Genomic DNA, 7,944 nt, shown 5'->3' on the forward strand with positions numbered 1-7,944 from the left:
AAAATAAATATAAAATTAGCCTATTTTTTTATTTATGTAGTAATTTATAGACATTGATTCTTATATAATTGCATATTTTTTTAGAAAGTGAATTGGGAAGTAAGTATTTCCAACGTGGAAATGTCTTATTGAAAAAATATTCTAAGAATACATACAATATTTATTTGAGCGTATTTACATATTTGTGCATATTTGCATATTTTCTGTATATTTTTATATTTTATCTGCTTTTATCATAAAAAATCCGACGTCTAGTAATCTACTAACAAAGTAAGTACTATCTATAATATGCATTTGTGAAATAAGAATGTTATAAATAGAAATAAAACCATCCATTATTTCATTACAGTGCTCACAAATAAATGACAAAATGTTACTTAATGATGATAAGAATAAGAAAAGCGACAATATAAATAAGAAGTATATTAATATCGATACAATAAAAAAACTCTAAGTTTCTTTTTTAAAAATATGAATATTAGATGTATTTCATTCTGAATCTGCATTACGTATGTTAGATATTTGCATAGAGCTAAAAGTTTTATTAAAAGCACGAAGCACATATATTGATCTGACGAGCGAAAGAAAGTATACATGAAATAATTATTTGAATAGCGCACATATACTCTGTTAGACGCACTTGTATGGATATAAAGCACTATCATTATATTAAACATAATCTTTCTTCTTATCGTAAAGCGTTATATTGAAAGAGCAACCGATTTGTAAAAAAAAGAAATCACATAACAACTCATTCATTATTCTTTTTTGTCCGGTTATTCCTCGTTCAATAATATCGTGAAGCATTAGAGTACACAAGAAACATATTAAAATATTCAAATCAAAGCGAGTGCTACAGCTTTTGTTGCGCGCATTTCTAGTTCTCTCTCTCTCTCTCTCTCTCTCTCTCTCTCTCTCTCTCTCTCTCTCTTTCGCACGCGCGCGAAAAGCCAATCTTTATTTTGCTTCTTCGAGACCTCGTAGTTTTCACAAGTAATCTCCGGAAGTGTCGTGACATCATTGTAGTGACAAGATGTGTAACTCGTATGCGAGATTTTTCGCGATGGCGAATGATTGATGGACATAAGGAAAAAAAGAAAAATAAAATGGCGACAATAAAGGATGAGTGCATTGTGCGGCCTTAAAACTCTTTGGGGTATTGCTAATGATCTGTATTTCGGTAATTGAGTTGCTGCACGAGGAACCATCTATGTGTGAAAGCGATGCGAGGGCGTTGGCGCTGAATATGCCGCGGCCGTTTCGATGCTATCCAATCTAGATATCGCTCAATAAGCATGAACCACTTATAGTTCGGAGAGATGCTCTCAGCTGAGGTAGATAAACATTTACCGGTCTCAAAGGCATTCAATATTTGATAGGTACGAACATACACACCTGCTCTATCTGTGCCTATCTGTATGGCATCTTAAAAAATTGCGACATAACCGATGGAGTACGGGAATAATACGCGTGATTTTCGAAAAATTTTAACTTCACGTAACGCACAGAGGGGAAGGGGAAATGAATCGAATGTGCAGCAGGTGCAGCCTTCGTTAGGCAGCTAAAATTGCGGCGTTTTCACGCTTTATTTTTATCGTATTATTTTCTCTAAAAGTTAAATAATGGATATTATCAAATTTGTATAAATATTATGAATTTATCTGATATTATTATTTATTCGTTAATTTATTTATTTTTATTTATTTTTATTATATAGATATTTTAAAATCAATCACACTTGCAGCCCCCCCTTATTAAATAATATATCTTAAATATTATTAAACAAAACGATGTTTTTCATCATCTCTATTAATTTAATTTGATTTTTATGTTAACAAATATAATTGAAAATTAGACCAACAAGAATAAATTAATTAAGAGAAATAATTATATTCTTTGTCAAAATGGATCTTGATGCTTACAAATATTTCAGTGTGAATTTATGTCCATATTCAATTTGACAAGTCTGCGCCGAAATCTTTTTCAGTTGAATTCTAATTGCACAAACTTTAAACATTTAACTTTAAACATTTTTGGAATTCAATTTTTTAAATGAAATACAATGGAAATACATTTAATTTAACTCAAAAAGAAATTTTTTACAAAGTTTTTTTTCATAAATACATTGAAAATGTATTTATGAAACCATTCCAGCGGTATATAATTTTGTATAATTTTTGGTATTAAACCTTTGTGTCGGTAAAAATTCATTTAAAGACATTTATTTTATATCATTTGGAATATTTCTGTCAAAATTCATAACATAAAATTCAAGCGTGAGCCGGAAGTTCTGATGAGAATTTCTACTGCCGTACGATATATGTGGTATAACTTGAGAGCTGACAAATACTATACATACATATATGGGAGCACAGTAGATTGTAGGATCTGCAAAATTTTCTGGCAGCGACCGACCTTCGGGCGGAGATCTGAAACAGCAATAAATCGTAGTGCTATGAATCAATTAATTTGCACGTTTTGCGTTGCAGACACAACCATTATCACGAGGTTCATTCTTCGAACGAAAATATATCATCTATATTTTTGCAATAGTAATTGCTCGAATGTTCTACTTAAAACGAAAAATTATATAATTTTATATTTTATTTATTCTTATCATTTGTTTCTTTTTCCTAATTTCTACTGATTTTGTTTACACAATTTTTTATCATTCATTTACATTTTACAAGTAACAATTTAAATAATACGTAATGAAATAAAAATTGATATTCGAATAAAAAATATGTGCACTTTTTATAAATAGTTTATACAGACCACTTATCTATATATTTATTGTAAATTCATAGTTTGTATTAACTTGATACCATCGTAAGTAAATATGATGCCGTTATTCATGTGCGAAATATATATTTTATACATAAATAATGCATTCAAATTTTACACTCCGAGGAAGCTCACACACGTACGAAATTACAGTCGCATCCATTATCGTCGCCATGTATCTCAAAATACATCGGTATAATGAAAATGTTCGAAAATAAAATTTCAACGGATGCGTCAAAAAGAAAAACAATATAGTAACATGCTAGAACAATGAAATATCAATGGAATGATTTCTCCGATACTGAAAACGATTTTGGAGAGAGAGAGAGGACCATGGTGATTTTGCAATTCACGAGCTGAATGGATCAGGATATCCACATAAGTATTCGTTCGTTTTCCGTGTACATTTGCATTTTGTAACGTATACAAATAGACATAGTTGTCACGTTTGCTCGAGTGTATGTAGGAAAAACCAGAGACAAATGTAACACGGAAAAATACAACGAATGTAACAAATGTTGTAAAAAAAATATCAATTAACCAATAATTCTTCTATCTTTGTTTCTCAATCACATTCCTCCTTCACCTCAGTTATTGATAATAATACGTATAAACAAGCAATTCTTTGAATTCTATTGTTTTATTAAAATATAACATCAAAAATAAGTTTTTAATATCAGTTTCAATTGTATACCTTTTTATTTTAATTACGTAAAATTCTCCGGATGTTTATATATACATTGTATTAAATAGACATTAAACTTGAAAATAGACATGAAATTTATTATTATTTATTATTATTATTGGAAATTTATTATTATTGGTTATAGGTTAGATTAGCATGTAATAATATGTTAATGAGAGGTAATAGGGAGCAAAGAAAGAAGAATATAGAAAAGTTGAATGGGAATAAAAATAACAAGATTTATTTATTGTTATTTATTATTCTTGTTCCCATTCGACTTTTTTGCTCTTTCTTCTTTGCTTTACTAGTCTACATATGTTGCTTTAATATGGAATTAATGTTTTTAGAATGTCAATCATTCATAAAAACAAACATCGTGGGTGAGTTTTTGTGAAAATATAAATTAGCTGCAAAAACAATATAAATAAATACAAAAATAATATAATAATAACAACAGAATAAATAAAAATCCTTCTAAAAGTCTCTTCTATTAATTTATTTTTAAAGTTTTATTTTTAAAGTTAAACATGTTACAGCTCTATCCCATTTCATCGCGTATTACTTTTGTCCTTAGAAATATAGGAACAAAATAATAAATGACTTATCTTTAAAAGATTTATTTGAAAAAATTGATGATGTTGCTAGTTTTTCAACTAGATTATTGTCTAATAACATAGGTTTACTGCCGTGTAGGACACGTTTAGAAATTCTATATAACTATATAACTTAGAAGTTATAAAATCAAAAAGCAAATTTGTTATATTCGTTCCTGATCTCCCAGCTTTTATAATGTGAACGTGAAAAGTGAACGCATCCTTTCAAGACCAAAAAATCATTTCAACGCGCAATTTAAAGGATTACATACATAATATACAAATTTACACAAAATTTACACAAACATTGAAGATCCAGCCAGATCATTAAAGGCATTTAGTTCTTATTGGTTGTGTTTCACATGTACGATCCTATGAGATTTAATATTATTAATTATAATGTTATATATTTTAAAATATGTGAGCCTCAAAAAAAACTTCTTTAAAAGAGAAAAAATATATTTGCCCGAAATCGCCCGGGGTCGCCTGGAGACGCGTCGTTGTCCAGTGTTATTGTCGTCGTTTACACGACTTGATTGAAGGGAGCGTTTACATTAATCGTAATCGTATACCGTATGCTATAATCTGTAAAAATTGACCAATCATCTTCAAGTATTCCCTTCTTATCGCCAAATAAGAGGGAAATACTTGACTATGATTAGTCAATTCTTACAGATTACGGCATACGGCCAATATAAACGCTCCTTTACATCAAAATTATAACATCGAAACTGTTATGAAATTGACCAATCACAGTCATTCCATTCTTCAGAATAGCTACATGATTGGCTAATTTTTCATAATATCGATATATAACTTAGGCATAAATTGAGTCATACAAATGTAATCATAATTATAATATCTAGCGTGGGTACATCTTCATTTTCCTATATAAATTTCTCAGTAACTTTTTTCAGTGTATGATCATGGAGTAAAAGGTTGTACATCTTTTTTTTTTAATGAGTTTCGGAATGCAGCTTACTAAGCGGTTAGTTTTTATTTATGAAGTGATAATTAAATAAGCAATCGCTCGGTGTTGCATTTAGAAATTCATCGAAAAATGTTGCAATCTTTGAGTCAATGAATATACAAACAAATTTATCACAAATATTATGTTTTACTATTTGCAAAATATTTTACGTTTACAAACGTTGCCTGTACGTTAAATGTACAGAAGTGTTCCAGTTTGATAGAAGCAAATTTACCACGGGACTTTTCAATGTTTATGGTTCATTAATTTTCATGTGATTTTTTTTCTCTCAATCGCTTTGAATTATTTTCATCTATGAATTATGATCGAAAATGGATTTTACCTAGAATAGAAAATTACTTGAAACTTTTAATGCCTGGCACGTTTAAATGCGCAATAAAATTAACTAGCTCGTGTGTGTCCTGTCTAGTAGTATTTTACCCGGTTTTACAGACTGCGAACTTCCATTCACTAAAATGTGAAAATGGATACTCGCCAATTTCGTTTCAACGTAAAATATTTTTTTGCTGAGATACGTCTTCTGATCGACTCCATAGGACATTTCTCTACGGTATATCCTTTTTGCGAGCAAATATCACATTGGTTTATGGACAGAAAGATGAAAAACAAGCTGTTGAACTAGAGTAGTAACATATGGAAAAATAGTTTGGAAATGGATATATATTTTTAATTTTTTATATTATTCTCTGTTATATATTATTACATTTTTATGCATTTTCTACATTAAAATACGTAAAAATATATATGTAAAGTCAGTTTACATAATGTCGCCGTATTTCTGATGCATATACTTTTCGATTTATAAATATCAAAATGTTTTATGCATCGCGGTACTCTTTATTCGACACATATTTTTTTCTCTATCGTATCCTGGAGCATAACAAAGGAATAAAAAAATATATGGTTATCAAGGGGATTTAATCATCTTTAGAGTCTACGATTAATTCCGGTCACGAGCCCTACAATCATCTCGCCGTACAGTTGTCGGATTATTCTGGCTGACGGGGCTTCTTGAGGTTTTCAGGAGGTCGGATGGAAATACGTACGATAGTTACCGCACGTTATTGACGTGCCATAGTTACTGACCGTCGCGCGCATACGTGTATGTATATTTGTCGCAATTACTGGTCGTTGCAAATTTCAGTTATTGTTCGTTATAATTAAGCATCTGGCACGTACTAATAGTTGTTGACATTGAGTGATTCAGTGACGTCACAAATTTTACAATGCTTAATTTGACATAAGTGGATGCATTTCCCACATCTCGCACGAAATGTTCGTAATTAATGGCAAAGCCGGGAATATATTCATTGTTTAAACTTTTCTAAGTCGATATCGCACGATAAAGTGATTCGCGCGTATTAGCGTGAAAATATGGATTTTACGGTAAAATAATTAATACGAAGATATTTAGGATGCAGAGAAGTACGAATTCTGCAGAAATAAAAGTCTAACCAATAGAAATATGAGATATACATATTGTTATTTGTAGAAACACAAGAATAACAAGGGCACATTTACTATATTTAGATATAGTGATTTTTTTTTACAACGAATCTATTTGTAAAAATATCAGACACGTAAAAAATATATATTGTAATAAAATTATTACTTTACAAAATATTTAGACATAATATCTATTATGTAAGTATAATATCTATTTCAATAGAGAGGATTATTTTATATAATAAATCCAGCAGAAACTATTTTTATAAAAACAGCATCTGGAAATTTGACCGTATTTTTGTAAAAATATGAAGGTTTTATTTGCATATAAATCTGCAAGTCATATGCGGAGAAAAAAGAAAGTTGTACACAATTATATGCATTACGTGATAACTATTATAATATGATCGCGATAAAATTTGTAAGTATTGGAATATTATTTTACATCAGCAGGAAATAAAAGAAAAAAGATTAAGTAAATCGACTCACGCTTCATTTATTTATCACTTTTAAAAAATATATACATTTTTACAAAAGGCATAGGTATTAAATCATGCAAAATATTTCAAGCACCTAGAACATACTTACATCCTTTGTTTGCAGGGTTAATGTTTTCAAATAGCTATGTATGCAGAATTACGATACGAGCAATTAATGTAATAACGAGCACTATGTGGACTGAGGAACGAGCAGTAGTTACCGCGGCGTTACTGTTTGTATTCTACGGTCTACGGATGCGTATCAGTAGTTACGGATCGCTATGTTGGACAGTAGTTTCTAACCGTTATGAACGAGCAGTCATTACTGTTCATTATATATGGACAGTAGTCACAGACTGTTATGACTAACAATTGTGACAGGTGCGTTGGCAATCTGTATTCCAATTACTGCATCATATAAAAACCGCAGTAGCAAAACACTCAATTTTATCAGCTAGAAAAGCGAATAGATGTGATGAATATAACTACCGGTGTTTTAAAAATAATACACAAGATATTTTAATAATCATAACACATATTTTTTGCACGTTCTATTTTTATACGACCTTTTTCGCTTTATTACATTGAATTTTGAGCATGCTTTTCGAATAAATAGGAGTTAATTTTTCATCAATATGCATATATGAATTCAATATAAATGAATTCTGTATACATAGTTTTAAAATTCTTACATTATGCTATTTTTTATTCTTGAAATTATGAAAATATTTTGTTTTACAATATTAAAATCAATGCTTTCTTTCATGTTTGAAATAGTTAATACAGATGTTAAAATTCCACATTAAGCTTATAAAGATGAAAAAATCATTTATGCAATCTGTGATAAAAATAAGATTTAACTAAGAATTTTACTTGATTATCCAAAAAAACACTGAATAAAAATTTATTGAATTTTATTAAATATTTGTTTGAATAGTACTAACGAAATATTTACTAAATCTATAT

At 29.4% G+C, this 7,944-nt stretch overlaps 1 protein-coding gene across 1 annotated transcript in view; it reads left to right on the forward strand.

Moving 5' to 3' along the window:
* The window catches only part of LOC108694359, a 38,920-nt gene that overhangs the window by 22,576 nt on the left and 8,400 nt on the right, over positions 1-7,944 (forward strand). The gene's annotated exons all lie outside the window — the stretch shown is intronic.

Source organism: Atta colombica, unplaced genomic scaffold, assembly GCF_001594045.1.
Source record: "Atta colombica isolate Treedump-2 unplaced genomic scaffold, Acol1.0 scaffold12, whole genome shotgun sequence".
Classification (NCBI taxonomy): Eukaryota; Metazoa; Arthropoda; class Insecta; order Hymenoptera; family Formicidae; genus Atta; species Atta colombica.